Source organism: Orcinus orca, chromosome X, assembly GCF_937001465.1.
Source record: "Orcinus orca chromosome X, mOrcOrc1.1, whole genome shotgun sequence".
Classification (NCBI taxonomy): domain Eukaryota; kingdom Metazoa; phylum Chordata; class Mammalia; order Artiodactyla; family Delphinidae; genus Orcinus; species Orcinus orca.
This window is the reverse complement of record NC_064580.1, coordinates 96,543,761-96,563,600: the sequence shown is the minus strand read 5'-3', so window position 1 is coordinate 96,563,600 and position 19,840 is coordinate 96,543,761. Positions and strand designations below refer to the sequence as shown.

At 41.3% G+C, this 19,840-nt stretch overlaps 1 pseudogene across 1 annotated transcript; it reads right to left on the bottom strand.

The window, feature by feature from the left end:
- Positions 1–19,057: 19,057 nt before the first annotated feature.
- On the bottom strand, positions 19,058–19,603 carry LOC101271392 (cytochrome b5-like; annotated as a pseudogene). The gene has a single exon (XR_183606.3). The product of XR_183606.3 is annotated as a cytochrome b5-like (transcript).
- Between the last annotated feature and the right edge of the window lie 237 nt (positions 19,604–19,840).

The following is a 19,840-nucleotide window of genomic DNA, read 5'->3' as shown; positions in this document are numbered from 1 at the left end:
CACGCCGCGGAGCGGCTGGGCCCACGAGCCATGGCCGCTGAGCCTGCGCGTCCGGAGCCTGTGCTCCGCAGCGGGAGAGGCCACAATAGTGAGAGGCCCGCATACCGCAAAAAAAAATTAAATTTAATTTAATTTAATTTAAAAAAAGAATAATGTATATAGTGTGCTTTCATTTTTGCAAACCAAAAAAGGGGGAAAGCCTATGCATTTACATGTGCCTGTACATATAGAAAAGTATGGAAATACATACATCAAACTGATATGATGTATTTCATTAGGAAGATAGAACTGGAGAAGGAAGAGGGGAAACAACTATTTTTTCCTCATACAATGCTTTACTTTTTGTTACAATGGAATATATTACATTTATGAAGTAGAAAATATTAACATTTTTATTAATATAATGAAGGAAACATCACCTTTTTTAGTTAGCAAAAATTAACGTGAAAATACTTAAGGCATTTTTGACTTTTAAAATACTTTATCCCACTACTCCAAGGTCTAGTAGGAAACAACAGATGACACTTTCCCATTCCTAGAACCATTCTGTGAAAATCCAAGAGAAAGAATCCTTTCTCCCCACTGATTAGAAGTTCTGTCACAGTGGAAGCTGGGCTCTTGGGAAACTATGCTGTGGAATGAGGGCCAGAGGCCAGTGCTGATGCCCGGCGTGTATGTTCATCACACAGGATGTGTGACTACAACTGAAATATAAAAACCTTGTTTCTTATGTGTCTCATAGGCCAATTCTAAAGGCATTTCCCCAAAAAAAGTCCAAAATATTTGGGCTCTAGTGGCTGCTTTGGTGTAAGCATGTTTCCCCAAGGTTGTTATTTGGAAGGACAGCACAATCACTTCAAAGTGATTCTCATCTGTTAGTGTAAAATGTTATGGTCTGTTGATATAAAAAACACAACAAAAGGGCAGTCTCATTTTACGGCCCCACCAATTCTGCTAAGTGCAATAACTACCTAACCATGGATATTTGCACCATTTAATTCAACCTTTATGGGAATTGCTCCATTTGTTTCGTGTGACTTATTGCAGAGCTATCCTGTCGTCAATGCACTCTCAGGGTCCTGAGCCCTGCATAGTGAAAGCCGACCTCATTTTGAAAGCCCAAAGGGTTTGGTGGTTACTACTTCTACTACCGCCAGTATTGAGAGAGGCTACCATTTTTTTAGAGAGAGAATTATTCTTTAATTACAAAGCATGAATCTCTTACTAGATGATTCTTCAAAAGCTAAAAGAATATTCCTTAATTTTTTATTTGGGGGGAATAATATAAAATTGGAGTGGCTACCATTCTGAGCGCCTGTTCACCATGTGCCAGACATTGTGTCAAGTGACAAAGAAATTGAGCCACCAGGGGGTTAAGTAACTTGCCTAAGGCCATGCAGCTAGTATAATTTGGAGCTAGAGAATGAAACCAGTCTGATTCAAAAGGCTTTGCTCTCATCCTCTTTGTTATATGCCTTAAAGGGCCACAATGATCCCCCAGCTTCAGCTTTTAGTCCTATTCAGTCATTCATTCATAGAATAATTCTACCAAATTTACTGAGCATCTACTATGTGTAAGCCATTGTGCTGGGGATACAGAGAAAAGCGAGATACCATTCTACTCATGACAAACTTATATTCTGGCACAGGATATAAGTAAGCGACCATAAGTAAGTAATGTAGTATGACAATGTAATATACACCAGGAGCCAGGAGTGCTTGGAAGCATGTATGAGGAGACCCCTGTCCTGCCTGGGGAAGACGACTGTTTTAGGTCCAGAGAAGGCTTGATTGGAAAGAGACCATCTCAACATGTATAAAGTTCAAGTCATGGATCCTGACTTTTCTTTAGTATTTTTGTTAGGATCTAAAAAGTATAAGATAGAAGAAAGCACCTAAAAAGGAAAAGGTGGAAAGAGCCATGTGAAAAGAATAGAATCTTCCCATTAAAAAAACTGAGAAACATTGAAGTACCTGAAATTAGTAATGATGTGGTTATTCATTAGGTACTTTCACTAAACAATTAGAAATAAAAGCAAAGCACTTGATGAACTGCAAGCAGAGCAAAGCTATCAGAGCATGAAAGTTGCCTGAACTGCTTGAAATACGCAAACAGGTAACTGTGGGTCAGCTTTCTGACATCTGATGTGTGTGAGAAAGATTCTCTATCAGGGTAAGTACTATCTGGGGTAGATTATTGGAAGTTTATTGTGAGAAAGAGAACTAAGTGTACAGCAGAATTTATTTTTTTAATTACTTTATATTATCTTTTCTCAAAAAGACAATATTTAGAGATAATAATTGTTGTTGTTATTTTAATAAGAGGTTTTCTTTTGTAAGGTAAAAAGGTAGTGGGTTATGTTAATCTAGCTGCTCTTAGTTTCACATTAGAAGATGACCACGGAGTGGGCACACAAGACCCAAATGTTCACCTAAGCCAAAAATCCTTGTCATTACCATGGATCTAAGCAGACAGAGGGGTCAATTTTGCTCAAGAGGTTAATGAGTGCTGTGGAGGAGAGCAAGGGCGTGAGTATGGGCTCATTAGATTGAGCCAGGTATAGAAGAAGAAAAAGGAACCAGCTACACCCTGCCAGCAATAAGTCAGTGAATACCAACTATGTGAAGAATGGTTTGCCATCAGCTTCTAGACTAAGTCATGCCGAGAACAAGTGATGACTTGGAATCCATAGCTCATATGGAAAACTTTCTGTTCATCTATTGCTTCAGGAGATCTTCTCTCTAGGATCTCAGTAACTTGGTTGGACTTGCAGTTCAATTCCTTCTGCCATTTGAGAGAGAGTGGAGGGGGAGAATGATGGAAATAGCCAACGTATACCAGTTATCTATTGCTGTGTAACAGATCACCCCAAAACTTGATGACTTAAAACAACAATCACTTGTTTGGCTCATAATTCTGTGGGTCGCCTGAGTGGTTCACTGGGCTAGGATTAGAGGGAGGCAAGTGAAATGCCTAGGGCACAACATTTAAGGAGGCACCCACTCCATAGGGTTGTGCAATTGTCAACTCTGTACTTGCATGATCCTAAGAGTGAGTGCCTCCTTAAAATTTGTGCTCTAGGCACTTCACTTGCTTCACCCTAGTGCCTGCCCTTGATGATTCTTCTGATCTGAGCGAGCTGGGGTGATCTCTGCTGGGTTCTTTCATGCTGTGGTATAGTGGTCAAGTTGTGAGTCGGCTAACAGCTAGGTGATCTAAAATAGCTTCACTCACATGCCTGGCATTTGGTAGCCTATTGACAGGGGCAATAGGGGTGACTGGGCCCCATATTTCTCTTCATTTGGCAGGCTAGCACAAGCTTCTTCACCTGCTGTCCTTTTACAGATTCCTGTAAGAAGTGAAGGAGAGCAAGTCCCAATGTGTGAGCAATTTTCAAGTCTCTGCTTGCATTACATCTGCTACTTGTTCCAATGGCCAAAACAAGTCACACAACCAACCCCAGAGTGAGTGTGGAAGGAGATTATACAAGGGCATGGAACAGGGAGATATGAACAAATTGAGACCATTACTGTACCACAATGCCCAACAGTAAATTACAGAAATGAAAAAGAATGGCTGTGGTGAATGCATCAACTGAATAAATAACCAATTTGTAATCAGGAGAGCACCAGGGAAGGATTCTCTCCAGACTGCATCTCCAGACTGCCAGTCAGGAAGGAACTTCCTCATTGAAGAAGTGAGATTGCATTGATGCAGGCTATGCATTCCTCAGAGTTTCAAACATAGGCTTTCCAAGAACCTGTCCCATGTGTGACTTGTTCCCTAAATGTCTATGTGGTGAGAACCCAGAGCAGGACGTCTCCAACACTCCCACAGGGCACACACCACAAGAGAAATTGGGGATTCTATCCACAGAAATTCCTCCTCTGGGAGAGGTTGAGAATCCTTGTTTTAGAGGAAAAGCAACCTTAATTCCTACCCCTAAATACATAAACACCATTTTGCCATTGGATGTAAGCACTACTTCTGTTTGAAACTCAACTGCTCTCCAAATCTGCCTCTAGTTACATAAAAAAAAGTTACCATTTTCCTAATTGGTTATGGATAGAATTTGGCAAATAAACCAATAAAAATATTTGGACATTTACTACTCCTTTTAACCTCATCTCCTATTTAGCTAACCCACTCCAGTTCTATCTGGAATTGGGAGCCTGACACAGCCAACCACATTGCCCCAAATCTGTCTTGTAGCAACTCTATGGACATTTTGACAATGAGAAAAGATCCTTTGCTCTTGTCTTGGGAACTCTGAAGAGTTCTGAAGAGCATGTTCCTTGCCTGCTAGGAGCTTCCGAACACCAACAACACTGATGTGTGTAAACAGGAGGACAAGGGAACAATGGTTGGATGATTGTGGAATCAGTCACTTTACATGGTATACAAGCCTATCCCAAAACAAGCCAGTTGGAGCAACTGTCAAAGACAGTTCTTCTCCAAAGTGTCAGCAGTCTCAGTCACTCATTCTTTCCCTGGAAATCATTCCAGACAAAAAGGATCTGAGATGCTCATTTTCACTTGGTGGAACCAGAGAGCACATTATTCACTGGTGAGATGAGCTGACTGTATTTTAACAATTTACAGTTATTCCCCAGGCAGATCATCAAAATGCAGCTGTTTGGGGGTAATTATGGGAAATGTATTCAAATACACGTGAGATGGGTCATCTTCAGATGAAAGACCAGGGAACTGAGTTGGGGCTTATTTGTGAATATGCACAGGAGCGTTGTTTGAAGAAAACTCCCAAACTGTTGGCTTAATGAGGAATCTCAAACAGTAATGGGAGCACTGGGGAAAAGAATGTCTCAGACCTTACATCACACACAGCTTGCCCAGGAGGTAGATCAATTCCATCAAGAGCCAGCTCATTCTCTAAAACGTTAGGTATTTTCCTGCTGTTATTTAGGAGCAACTTTTCCCTTTCACCATATCTTGACTGTAAATGAGAAAGATAAATAAGCTCTTTTGAAATTGAAGGCAATTCATTCTAGCATCCAACATTTCCAAAAGCGTTTCCATGACCTTCCCTATGATCCCTAACAACATTGCTCACCCTAGGACAAAACATTCATTTAAGGAGCAAGGTTCTACATCTGCTTTTTGTATGCTCACACTGATTTAATGGGCTTTGATGGAGTTACCTCTAAATTTTTGAAATGCAATTGGTTTTGGTCTCAATTGGGTGTGGAGGAAGGTGACACCACTAAGACGTTAGATTTTATCAGGATAATGATCCTCTAGCCTGCTCTTTGGGAAGAAGAAAAGTCATTGGATTGTAGCACGATTACACAAGGACAGTTAATGTTGGGTTTGAACACTAAGCAGAGGAGTTTGGGCCGAGCTTACCCTCCCACAGACACTCTCTACTCCATTTATACTGATTAGCTCATTGTCATCCTAACTTCTATGTTTCTCATTACTATATTTCCTATGCTGTTTCTCTGCCTGGAAATACTTTCCTCTGTTTCCTTTGCCTATCAAAATCTTAATAGGTTTTTGAAGCCTAGATCAAATCCAATATCTTCTGAAAAGTCTTCCTTGTCTGCCCCCAGACTAAGGACATCTCTCCCTTTTCATAATCAATAACACCTACACTAGCACTTGGCTGTGTACCTCTTGTATTGTTCTGTGCCCATTTCATAAGTATTAGCCCTTTCTCCCTAAATGGATTCTAAGATCCTCAAAGGCAGGAACCACATATGTTATGTTGCTCATGAAATACTATCTTTCAATACACATACAGTGTCTATAAGATCATCTCGTACGAAGCAAACAATAAATGTTTGTTAATTATCTATGTGTCAGTGGGAAGTCAATAAAGTGTCTTGAGTATGTCTTTTAATGAAAGCAAAGTCCTCAGAATTGTTCTGAGACAAACTTAAAGAAACAAAGCATATCAGATTGTTTCCATGGCTGATAAATAATATTCCAAAACAATTAGCTAAATTAATTCACCCTACATGGAGAATTTGTAGAGAGGTGGCTACTTTGAGGGAGAGTGACGACTTCTGTTTTTACCTGTACGTGTAGTATTTTGGGTGAATAATTAGTTAAGTGACTGGGGTTTATGAACTATTATTTTCTACTTTTCAATCAGTGGTTAAAATGTCAAATATAACCTCAGTGGTGAGACAGCCATTGAGCCAAGCTAGCCCAGTGAGAATGAGCAGTGTCACCACAGCAAGGACGGCAGCATGGGGAGATCAAAAGAACCCTGAACCGGGGAATCAGGAAAGCCAAGTTTGAGTTTAGTCTCAAATCGAGCTGGGTGATTGATGGATTGGGCCCTTTACCTCTTTGAGTCTGAGTTTCCTCATCTATAAAAAGATGACAAATATCCCAAAAAGACTGTAAGAAGATAAGAGTCACCACATCTTAAAACTGGCTGAGACAAGGTCTGAGCAGACAAACAAACAAACAGCAGGACATTTTCTTTGCCAATTCTGGGCTGCACCACAGTTACAGCACACTAGGTGTAGCTGATAAGCATCGAGAACTGTCCGCTGCTGTAGAGTTCATCCATCTGACAAGGCCAGGCGTACTGTGCCTTATGAACCCAAGCTGTGTTGAAAGCCAAGCCAGTGTTTATCACTATCTCAGTTCACCCGCATGTCATCCAAGTCTCTCATGGAAGAGGATGTTCTTTTCAAGCAAGAAATTTTACTGAATGCCATAAATATAAGCTGTCACCCCACTTCAAAGTTTTCAGGTTTGGTGTTGCTTACAACACTTCTCTTTTAGGGAGAAATTCAAATTCTCTCCAATTGCATAGGCTGTGTTTTCTCACTGTGTTGGGGGAACAGAGAGATGAAGGTTAATTACTTTGGTCAGACAAAGAGTATTGAGGCCAAATGAAGACACTACCGACAACCTACAGAAAATGTTAATGGAATGAACGGGTTAAGTCAGCATTTTAAAAATTCATACTGTTATTCATTTAACAAATGCTTTCATGAGTAGATACTCTGTCAGGAGTTGTGCTACGTGCTGCTTCAGGAGAGGACAAAGTAAGGTTCTCCTCCATCCAGAATCCTGTCTCCCATTCTGACGGCCTCTCCTGGATGCCATGGTTAAGATGCTGGAGAGATTAGGGCTGTAGTTTGACCTCCTTGGAACTTTAAGTCAAAACCTCACAACTCATACCAGGATAACCCATCCTAGAGGGGAAACCCTCACACTGCAGTCTTCATCAGATTTCTCAGTCATCAGAGACAAGGTGCACAAATAGTAAAAAGAGACACATTAAAAAGGACATGAGAAAAGCAAGCAAAAATGATACTAAGAACGTAAATAGGGGGAACAAAAAATAGCCATGAAAATCACATTAGTCAGCCTCAAAAATGTCAGATGAGTCAAATTTTCCATGAACTTTCATAGACTATATGATACTTCTTTCCGCAGCCAAAGCTGGTGTCCTTGGACCTCCAAGGCTCTAATTCATTGTGGGAAGGCCCAGGGGTAACCATTAGGGAGCTGGAAACCCCTTAATTGAGTCAATGTTAGTCTCTAAGAACAGGAGAAGGAATCTTCTGCAGAGACTCAGTAATCATTTGTTTAATGGTCCCGTTGTAGGCACTGGGGGATCTAAAATGAGATCATGGGTGCCCCACAGCTGGAAAGAATATTAAAAACTGGTTATCCAGAGGTGAGTGACACTTGGAAATCCAGATAGAAAACCAATATCCAGGATATATGTTGGCAGATAGCTGGGCCCCAACCACTGTGTTAGGGGTTTATGACAGGATTCCTGTCCCAAGAGCACATAGACAGAGTAGAACTAGAGGTACTAGATAGTTAAACAAGACGAAATGAGTAATCAGGAAATAAGGCTGCAGGGCAGTTAGAGCTGGAACACAAAGTCGGGTCTCGCCTAAAACAAGGTTAACCTAATGCCCTTTCCCAGAGTATCAGACTAGGAGGCTGTTAATCCTTCCTGACCAAGGCTGGGATTGGTCCTTGAGAACAGATGGAGCCGAAGCCTACAGGAGGAAAGCAAGTAGCCTCAGCTCTGGGAAGAGGAGAATATAGAGTCTCCGAAGCAGAGAGCATTTGATACTCAGAGTCCTGCCATCTGAGAGGAAGCTAATAAAAATAATCCAACCAAGGTTTTATTGGCTAACTGTGTCATCCTTTTCCAGAGCACATTTATATTTTAATCCAAGATAAGAAATAAGTAGAGTGCCTATGTAAATATATTTCTGGATGGAGTTGGTGGTAGGGAGTGCAGAGTGCAGGAAGAAACCTAGTGGACCTAAATGTCACGTGGTCTAGGTGTCCCAGAGGTACAAACTGCCTATTTTATATAAAGGAGGCATCTGAAGTTTTTGCCTGGATTGCATCTTGAGACTATATGCTGGGAAGATGGACCTTTTTAGAGTTGAATTCACTTGCCCACCCCTACATCCGAGAGAAAAAGAAGGCATGGAGCAGAGGGTAAGGTCCACCCACAGAATTGAAAGTAACCACCTGAAGTCCATCTGGACTTGGGTTTTCCATTTGAGGAGTCAGAAACAGTTGACCAGAAACTATTACATAAGAAGTTGTAAATTTTACAACTTGGCTCCACGTTTGCTATTTGTGCTTGTTCTCTTGTAGTGATTAGCCTTCAAACCTGTCGAGCAGCAAACTTTTTCTGTAAATTATCAGATAGTAAATATCTCAAGCCTTAAAGGCCATCTGTAGTCTCTTGTCACAACTACTCACCTCTGCCATTATAGTGCAAAAGTTGTCACAGCCAGTACGTAAACCAGTGGGCGTGGCCGTGTTCCAATAAAACTTTATTTACAGAAAGACTTTATTTACAGAATGCCCAGATTTGGACAGGGGACTATAGTTTGCCAGCCACAGCTCTAGACCCTCAAATGGTGGAGGGTGAGGGGCCAGAAGAATCAGCAGAGGTGAAGGGCCAGTGCGATTGCCATCAACTCTGCAACCAGGTTTAGGGGGAAAAAGTCCAAGCTGGGCAGCTATGGAAGAAAGGGAAATAAGCAGAGAATTCAGGTCCTGCTGCTACAAGGGAAGAAAGGATTTCAGAAAGTAGGTCTGGCTCTTAGAAGAGACACTGAGTTTGAGCAGTGGAAATCCTTGCGTGGTGCTCTCTGGTGGTGCCTCTGAAATCACAGCACACAACTACTTCCTCTATTTGTCCACATGGCCAATTCTGGAATGGACAAAATGTAGGTGAAAGAAAAGTGAAGGAGGAAAGTAAACTCAAGGGAGCTTGGGAATAAAGAAGCCTGACTTTTTCTTATTCAAACAGCTTAGGCAAGAAAAGACTGAGAGTTCCTAGGACCCTGGCATAAGGCCGTGAGGGCTATGGGGAGATTTGAAAATGCAGGTCATAGTTATAGCAGTTAAAGGAGTAACTAGCAGTCATTAAAAGAACTCTTCTTGAGGTCTGAATTGGACCGTTGAATTTTTCTTGAACTGCTTTGAGTGTACACACGTTACACTTTGTCCTCCAGGGCTCTCCGGGACTAATAAGCGTGCAAACCAACTCCGAACTACACGTATAATGCAAAATAGATTTATTCGGGTGAAGCAACTTGTATATATGCTTCGAGGTAGTCTATTGGGACGTTTTTCTCAGCTGTGCCCTGCAGATAACAACTGGATCCTAGACACATATAGCCAAATTTTGTAGAATCCAACAATAGTCCCCATGGGAATAAAAACTATTTCTCACTGTGTCTTGTGACATCTTAGCAGACACTCAAAGGTGAAAGGCACTTAAAAGACAAAAGATTTGTTATCCCAACCCCAAACTTAGTCTGCTCCAGGTCAAAACGATCTGATCTTGCTTCTTCTGAACTCTCTCCAGAAAGAGAAAGGCACACCCAGGAGGACTGTTCCAACTTAGTCACAACCATGGGGTAAGCCAACTAAGTAACTTAGGAGGAGGGGGAAGGGAGGTTTACAAAAACACACCCTCGAGCATGTGTGTTCACTCTGGAGCCAAAATGAATCCGAAGAAGAATGAACTCTTCATTTTCCAGTTAGCTCTCATTAGGTTTTCTCTCTTTTGCTGTGTGAGCAGAAGACAGTCTCCCTGGTGAATAAGAAAGGCTTTAAACAGAATCTAGACAGAGCTCATGAATCAGACATGATGGAAAATCGGTGACTCCAATTCATTAACCCAGGACCGTGACCCCTCAATGGCAGAGAACTAGAAATTCTACTCTGTTGGTTTATGGGGCCATCTGAATAAGCTGGGACGATTTAGAAACACTGAGCCTTTTCAAATACACTCAGCTCAATCATGTGTCTGTAGATTTGGCCTAAGTCTAAAGAGACTCCATCTATTGCAAATTTGTTTGCACAATTAGAGACATGCTTGTATGTTATGAACCATATTTCAAATATGGCTCTCCTTATACCAAGACCATATCTACAAAAATAGTCAACAGTTTTGATTGAATTGACCAAGAACAATTTAGATGTGTTCTACCTGCTAGCTGAGATTCAACTAATAGTACTGTTTCCACATTTAAATGACCTAAATAAAAAAGTATTCAATGATAATAGCAACAATTTACCATAGGGTCCTGCATCTTAGACCAAAACACAAGTCTGTCCTTTCTTCTCCTTCTTCCTCTTTTTCTCCCTGCCAAGAAACTAACAACCTTGAGTGGCTAGGCAGTTTTCAAGCATTAGTGTTGATAATTAACAACTTTGATATCAATTACAAACCAGTGTTTTTAATCAAAAAGTGGTCTAGTTTATTAGTGGAAATTATGTTAATAGTTGTGTCGGATTGGCTTAGAGTCAGAATTGGGCATGGTCCATAACACGTAGGTAGAAAAAACAGGCAAATGTCAATCTCTTGGTTGATACATGTCTTGACTCCTCATATCATGTCTGGTGTCCTGGTTTCCCCGAGGAGGAGCTTCAACCCTTTATTGACCTGTATCTATCTTCTGGATTGACTGGTCAGGAGTAATTTGCTCATCATTATCTATTTGATAACCATTCTCAGGGCTGTTCTGGTGACTGAGTCTATGGCAGTCTCCACTTGGCTTTGACCCTTTTACTGACTTTGGGGTCTCAGCCTAAGTTTTCGATCGTGGCTTAATAACTCTGACCCCTGACTGGGCGGGACCCTGGACTGATTTCTCCTGGAAACTTCATTGGGTGTCCTATTTTCTAACCTTGTTCCTGCTATCTTCATTTGGGGAAAAGATTGATCTTCTGATGTTTAGCATGAGAAAAATGTTTGATTCTATGGTCCTGACAACAAAAATTCCTTCTGCTATGGTCTGGAGTTCTCAGCTATAAATTGGGGATAGTAATGCCTATTTTGCTTGGCTGTGATGAAGATTAATGAGACCATTGCATAGACTGAGGCTGAATGCATGTTTCAATTCAAACAATGTTTACTGACGGCCTACCACGTGCCAGACACTGAGAGTTACAAAGATGTAGAGAAGGACTCTTGGGTTAATGGGTGAAGCATCCACATATACAATGTGATAAGCAGAGTGCTGTGAGAGCCCAGAGAAGAAAGGACAGCTAACTGCCTGGGAAAGTTTGAGGTGGGCTATGATGAATATAATTTTGGCAGGTAGAGAGGAAGGAAGTCGGGTGGGGTTAACTGGGGAGTATATTCCAAACACAAGAAACAATTCAAAGCAAGACAGGGCTGGATTCAAATCTTTAATGGCACTAAGCACTTGAAAGACATATAGTGCCTCCTTCCATATGCCATTCAAAATAAACATTCTTTATAAGGAAGTATAACTAAGTTCTGAATTTTCCTAAGAAATAATAAACACTTCTATAGTTCTTACTGTGTCCCAGGCACTGTTGTAAGCATTTTACATTTGTTAATGCATTTAATCTTCATAATAATCCTATGAGACAGATATCATTATTATCCTTCATTTTACAGGTGAAGAAACTGGGGCTCATAGAGGTTAAGCAACTTGCCCAAGGTGACACCGCTGGTAAGTAACAGAGTCAGGATTTTGACCCCAGTTTATGTTCTTAATTGCTATGCTATACAGCCTCTTCAAGATGATACTTCTCTCTCTGTCTCTGTCTCTGTCTCTCTTCCTTCCTCCCTCCTTCCTTCCTTCTTTTCTTTCTTCTGAGAAATGAAATATCAGCAAATTGGCCCTTGTATCCCCTTTGCTTTTCCTAAACATTACTTTAGACTTTATGTAAGTGTATGAGTGCTTCTCAAACTGGGATATGTGCCATTATATACAGAGGGTACATGAAGTTAGAGGATAAGCAAGGCTCATCTTCTTGGAGCACCAATTTTATTCAGACACATATGGTTATATGGAGCTAAAATTTACTGAGCACTTAATACGAGTCAGGCATTTAGTCCTCAAAATAACCACATGAGGTGGATGATATTATTATCCTCACTTTAGTGATGAGGAAACTGAGGTTTATAGAGACTAAGTAACTTGTCCAAGGTAATAGTTAATAATCAGTGGAGACAGCCCAACTTGAAGGTTAACTTAAAGCCTGGTCTCACCGATGCCAAGTGCTCATAACCACTATGCTCCACTTGTTTAAAACACAGAGATTTAGGGGTTGAGAGTGCACCTGCCGATGCAGAGGACACGGGTTCGTGCCCCGGTCCGGGAGGATCCCGCGTGCCGCGGAGCGGCTGGGCCCGTGAGCCATGGCCGCTGAGCCTGCGCGTCCGGAGCCTGTGCTGCGCAACGGGAGAGGCCATGACAGTGAGAGGCCCGCGTACCGCAAAAAACAAACAAACAAACAAACACAGAGATTTAGTAGAAAATAAAATTCAAATGCATAACACTTTGAAGAAATATCGAACTTGTAGCCAGCTACTTTAGGCTACAAACCCAGATCCCACTGATAGGGTAAAAATTCACTGTCTTTAGCCACTATGGCTACTGCTGTAGGGGAAAACGAGAAGCCCTCCTAGAAGTGAACATACCCAGAATTGGAAGAGACTGGTGGATTCAACGGGCCCCATTCATATTGACTAACGGAGATTGTCTTGTGAACATCTAATTCTGCTTCCCTGTACCATGGGGGTCTCAACATAAACAGATGACACACTCAAACACAGGAGAATTCGAGAAATGTTGAATAAGGAGCTACTTTTCCCCCAGCTTCACTGAGATATAATTGACCCATAAAAGGGGCTATTTATATAAAAGTGGACGGGTTATAGGGGCCACATCATGGATAGTGCAGTAACTCAGAGCTAGTAGCAGCGAAGCTATTACCAGCCCTAAACCTGAAGGCACAAGGTAAAGGATGGCTGCTGGAAGGCAGAGGAGAAGGTGGTGTGGAGAAGGCTGCCTTGAGAGGAGCAGTGACCTTGGTTGAGGGACACAGCCATCCCTAGGAAACCTCACAGTGAGAGAGCCAAGGGAATCAATACTCTGATCTCCCTCTCCTCCTTCCCTCTGACCTCCTGTGGGAGTTTCCTATTAGCCAAACTCAGCCAGATGCCAGAGGGCAAGAGAAATCCTTGATGTAATCATACAGTTCAGATTTCAGAGGGCAGAGAGCAAGGAAGAAAAGGGCGAAGAGGGGATTTAGAAAGGGTAAATAGAAGACATCCCACACAGTTCCCCTGTGACAGCGCTGTGGCAATGGCGACCTACAAGAATGTCCTGGGCTTCCCTGGTGGCGCAGTGGTTGAGAGTCCGCCTGCCGATGCAGGGGACATGGGTTCGTGCCCTGGTCCGGGAGGATGCAACATGCCGCAGAGCGGCTGGGCCCGTGAGCCATGGCCGCTGAGCCTGCGCGTCCGGAGCCTGTGCTCCACAATGGGAGAGGCCACAACAGTGAGAGGCCCGCGTACCGCAAAAAAAGAGAATGTCCTGTTACCTCTTTCTGCTGATACCATGCAGTCTCAGTAGAAGTTACCTCCAAGAGATCATTGTAGAGCTTAGATACTAAAACTCACAGTGTATTAATTAAGAAATTGCTAGCTATTCTAATACATAGACTCCAAATTCTCAATGCCATAACACAGTAAAAGTAGTTCCCAGTCCAGTGTGAGTGTTCCTAATTGTGGAGGGCTCACGTGGACATTGAAGACCCAGATCCTTCCATCTCATCCTTCTGCCCTCCCCAGGGCCCTGCGAGTTCTCTCCATTCAGCTGGTAGATAGGGAGATGGACTAAAGTCACTGCTTTTAAACTACTTTGGCTTAAAAATGACACAAAGCAATTCCTCCAAAATTCAATTAAATGTGAGATGTCCTCCTCTAGCTGTGAGATGGGGCTGGGAAATGCGGTCCCCAGTCCCATGGTCCCTCTAGATGTGACAGAGGCTGGAAATGCAGTTCTTGGCTGGATAGCCACTATCCAACAGCAACTCTACAGCATGGAATGGGAGCAGGAAGCTTTGGGAATCATTTAGACATCTTTGCCACAGATAGCTCCACAGACTGATATAAACTTAAGTTCTTCATACAGACTCACAGATATCCTATCAACCATTTAATCAAGCAATTATTTCAGACTGTTCTGTGGTAGATGCTATGTGGGAGAAAAAGGGAGTATCAGGCATGGTAACTACCCTTAAACGACTTAAAGTGTTTGCAGAAGCATCCAGGTAAAAAAGCTAAAATTGAATAAATTATTCAACTGTTTGCCCATTCCATGTGCTTGATACTGTGGAAGCATAAAACATATGAATGATTGATTCATGTTATTGCTGTTTTTCATCTAGATATTTGCAGTCTCTCCACACAGACTCAAATAATTGTATCACTCTGATTAAAACTGGTCCATCAGTTTTGTTAAACTACCAGTAAACTGTTTGGTTATTCAGAAAATACAGTCACACATTTTGTCTGTAGCTGGAGCAATAGACTTGCGTCCCCTAGTCACTACAGACTAGCCCCCTCATCCCACCTCAGTATCCTCAGGCCATTCATTTAATCCCAAGGAATAGTTATGAAGGTGCCTAATTTTATTATCTCATGGAAAGAAAAGAATTCCAATTAGTTACATGTAATTTTACCCCAAGGTTCCAACCTCTTATTCAATTTCTATTGATTGAGGCTTTTTTCTTATTTCCTTCCACACATCCTTTAAGGGTACCTTCTTTATTTTATTCTTTGAGATTGAATTTTGTTAAAAAGGGCAGTGACACACAGGTCAGGTTTGCTTTGTAAAAGCCAAAAGCCGCCTGGCAAAACAATTAGCAAGGGGACTGTGAGAAAGGCTGAAATCCACAGATATAGACAAACATCTGCATTCCTGACATGCCAATCTCATGTTTTGCTGGGGGAAAAAAGTTACACTTCTAATGATGTGAATATGTGAAAATATTCTTTCTCCTTTAGATCAAGAAAAAGCTGTAATAGGTTTTAAAATAAATAAAGCAGCAGCTACTGCCTGGCCTGCCAATGAAGACATGGAGAAGTCTACATAAAGAGCCTGGATAATTGAAATCCACAGTTATTTTAAAACCTTAAAAAATTAGCCTGCCAAATTTTCAACCTCCTCCTCTACCCAGCCAAGAGCTGCTCACCAGAAGCAAGACCAGCTCCTTTAAATTGCACCTCCTTTTCCTGGCCTTTCAGGCTATGGATTTATGCTAGAAGGAGAGCTTGGAGCTGACTACAAGTCCTAGATCATGGGGAGACTACCATTGCTACAGCCATATAGTACTGATCAGATAGAATCAAAATAAAACATCTTAGGGAATTCACTGGACATGGCTTTGTGACTGGCCACACTTCCTCTAGTACAGCCTTAAGCTACTGTGTGGTAGGGAAGAAGGGATTCACGCCAGTCCAGCAGCCAATCTTGTGCTTATGTAGAACAGGTGGCCACTTAGGGAATGTTCTTTCAGTGTTCCAGGAAGGCCCTTTTGCCCAAACTAACTAGTCTTCCCTCTTTCTGTGCTGAAATTCTCTTAACAAAGCCAAGATCTCCCTTTCACAGGTAGAAGTAAAATGAAAATACTAACCCCATGAGAGAGCCGGGAACACCGACGTCCACCAGATCTCTGAATGACGAGATTAAGAGAAAAAGAAGACCTGGGAGCTCAGAGACCATGCTTTTCAGATTTCCCCTTCAAACTCATCAATTTGCCTGAGGAAGGAAGTGTAAAAAGAAGATTCAATTCAGGTAGTGAGAAAGGCAACCTAGACAAGCAAGGCCCTAAGATCCTGAAGGGTTGCCAGAGCCAACTCCGATGCTTTCAAGTTTCAATTCTGGAAAATTCTCAACCATTAAAATCATGCCTCCTTGTTTGGGATTAACAGATACTACTGTATATAAAATAGATAAATAACAAGGACCTATTGTATAGCACAGGGAACTATACTCAACATCTTGTAATAACCTATAATGGAAAAAAATCTGGAAAAGTATATATATATATATATATATATATATATATATATATATATATATGAATCACTTTGCTGTACACCTGAAATTAACACAATTGTAAGTCAACTACACTTCAATTAAAAAAAAATAAAATAAAATAAAATTATGCCTCTTCATTATCCCTATTTTCTCTTCCTGGAACTCCTATTTGATAAATGTTGTAACTTCTCATTCTATCCTTCATATCTCTTTCATATTTTCTCTCTCTTTAGCTCTCTATCCTGCATTCTAGGTAATTTCCACATTGAGAGATCTCATTGAATGAAATCTCTCATTCAATTCAGTAATTCCCCCTTCAGTGATATCTAGTCTATTGCTGTATGTATCTACTGAGGTTTGGTGCTCAATAATATATTTTACAAATTAACTTTATTGAGGTATAAAGTACATGCAATAAAATGCACCCATTTAAATGTGTGGTTTGATGACAGATGTATATATTCATGTTAACAGTCACTCCAATCAAGATATAGAACATTTCCATCACACCAGAAAGTTCCCTCATGTTCCTTTGCAGTCCACTTCCCTCAAGTCTAAAGCAACCACTTGGGACTTCCCTGGTGGCACAGTGGTTAAGAATCCGTCTGCCAATTCAGGGGACACGGGTTCAATCCCTGGTCCGGGAAGATCCCACATGCCACGGAGCAACTAAGCCCATGAGCCACAACTACTGAGCCTACAAGCCACAACTACTGAGCTCACGTGCCCCAACTACTGAGCCCACATGCCTTGAGCCCATGCTCCACAACAAGAGAGGCCACCGCAATGAGGAGCCCATGCACCACAACGAAGAGCAGCCCCTGCTCACCACAACTAGAGAAAGCCTGCGCACAGCAACGAAGACTCAACGCAGCCACAAAATTAATTAATTAATTTTTTAAAAGATAATTGGAAAATATTAAAAAAATAAAGCAACTACTAACGTTATTTATATATCATAGATTACTTTTGGCTGATCTAAAATATGATATATATGGAAGCATACAATCTGTATTCTTTTGTGTCTGGTTTCTTTTGTTCAGTTTACTGCTTTTGAAATTCACATGTTACTGGCAGTATCAGAAATGTATTCCTTTTTATTACCAAGTAGTATTCCATTTATGGCTATGCCACAGTTTATCTGTTCACTAGTCTATGGACACTTAGATTGCTTCCAACTTTTAGCTATTACAAATAAAGCTGCTATGAGCATTTGTATGCAGGTCTTTGTGTGGACATATGTTTTCATTTCTGTTGTGGAAATACCTCCAAATGGAATTGCTGAATCACGACTAGGTGTATGCTTAACTTCATAAGAAACCGCCAAACTATTTTTAAAAGTGGCTGTGCTGCTTTAATATGCACCTGTAATGTAAGAGAGTTCTGGTTGCTCTAAAACCTCACCTACATGTGTTTTTGTCGATTGACAAAAAATTTTTTTTAATTTTAATTTTATCCATTCTAGTGGCTGGGATTTGGTATCTCACTGTTATTTTAATTAGCATTTCCCTAGTAACTAATTATTTTAGATACCTTTTCATGTACTTATTGGCCAATTAGCCATTCATATGTATTCTTTGATGAAGTGTCTGTTCAAGTCATTTGCCCATTTTCTTGTTGTTGTTCCAGGCTTATGTTTATTAAAATCTAAACAAAGGATCCCTCTGCAAGGTATTCTCCCATGTGAGACAGCTGCCCCACTGCCCTCCTACATTCGCTCTAACTTCCAGTGACAAAAAAGGCAGAGGGTGATACATGTCACTGATTATAAAAATCTCTGCTCTGTAATTTAAACAAATTCCTTTCCAATGTGTTTAGTTATTTCTGAAGAACTCCATGGCTCGTCAGTCGGCTAGCAGGCCAATAGACAATCATTGCTAACTACAAAGTACTTCAAGTCTATAAATTCATCTCTCAAGTTTCGACATTTAAAGAAAAAGCACTGCGCAAAGAATAATAAACAAAGACGGGATGACTGAATCAGTCCACACCAGAGTTCTTCATGGCCCATCACCAGAGCTAAATTTCTTCAAAAATCAGATTCCAAATGTCCCACAATCTCTTTCAAATGTGTGTTTTTACAAATTAGGGAATCAACATTTCTTTATAGGAGCACGTAAACGGTTTTTACCTTTGAAGGAGGAGTCTGAGAAGCTGTATAACTGAGAATCTCTTCAGAATGACATATTTAAGCTGAGAGAAGGGACAGTGGTAATGTTCTCTCATGGTTCACAGGCTTTTGTTGATGTTGCTGGTGTTTTTAATCAAAGAAAAGATGGAGTATCTTTTCTAGGGCTTGCAGACCACTTTCTCTTTTTATCGTCTATATGATTGTTCAAGTAGAACAATTATTAGAAATCTTTAAGCTATTATTTCTGGGCTTTCCTTGGAAAAAAAAACGACACTGGAAACATGCAATACCTGATTATTCAATTAGATGAAGCAGCACAAGAAGAGATCCAAGGACGCCCCTGCTCACATCAGACAGACAACTTGGATCTGAAAGATTAGCACATTAAATGACCGCCAAATAATCAGATTCCAAACATCACAGGCAATTACATATCAAAGAGCCATTCATGGTGGTATGTTTTAAAAGATTGTGCCCACAGTGAGCAAATGACATGGCGATGGAACATCAAAACAAAGCTGATGAATAAAAAGGCACACTCTAAAAATTCAGGAGTAGAAAGAACAGTTCTTTTTGGTTTGTTTTGTGTCTAATGTAGGAGGAAAGGAAAACAGGTGTATTCAATTCATTTTCAGGTGAAGGGTTCTGTCAGCTGAAGCAGTTAACAGTGGCTTCTTTCTCCCAGGACCAAAGCAGTCTTTTCTTCCATTGGCTTCTGAGAACGTGTTTAGTGTTCCGATGTGTAGAAGTGATACATCGGGGCTACAACCAGTGCTGAGATGGCTGGGATCGCCCAGCTGGTCCACCAGCTGGAATTAGAATCAATAGTAGTAATAAGAGTTTCCGAAGGCTTGGTTATCTTTGACCTGTCATCCGGATGCAGCTCCCCAATGATAAACGTTTTGGACAATTCTCGAGCATCTGTAGAGTGTCGGACATCCTCAAAGTTTTCAGTAGCATCACCTCCAGCTTGTTCCCTTAAGACTTCTACCCCACCAGGGTGCTCCTCCAAAAATTTGGTCAAATTGTACACCTTGTAATGCAGGATCAGCCAGGTGCTCTTGCTGTGGTTGTGCTTCTGGATGTCTTCCACTAGTACTTCACGGCTTTGTCGGACTCCCCGGCCATTTCGGAACACGGCGAGCCTCAGGCCCTAAAGGGAGCAGTGGAGCCGGGCGGGGTACAGTGGGCGTCTCCGTGGACTTGTCCCGGGACATTCCCTGCGGCCCAGCTCTGCGCCTGGGCAGGAAGGCAGGCCCATTTGCCCATTTTTTAAAAACTGAGTTGTTTATGGCTTCTTAGTGTAAAATTAGAAATGAAAAAGGAGAAGTTACGACACCACAGAAATACAAAGCATCCTAAGAG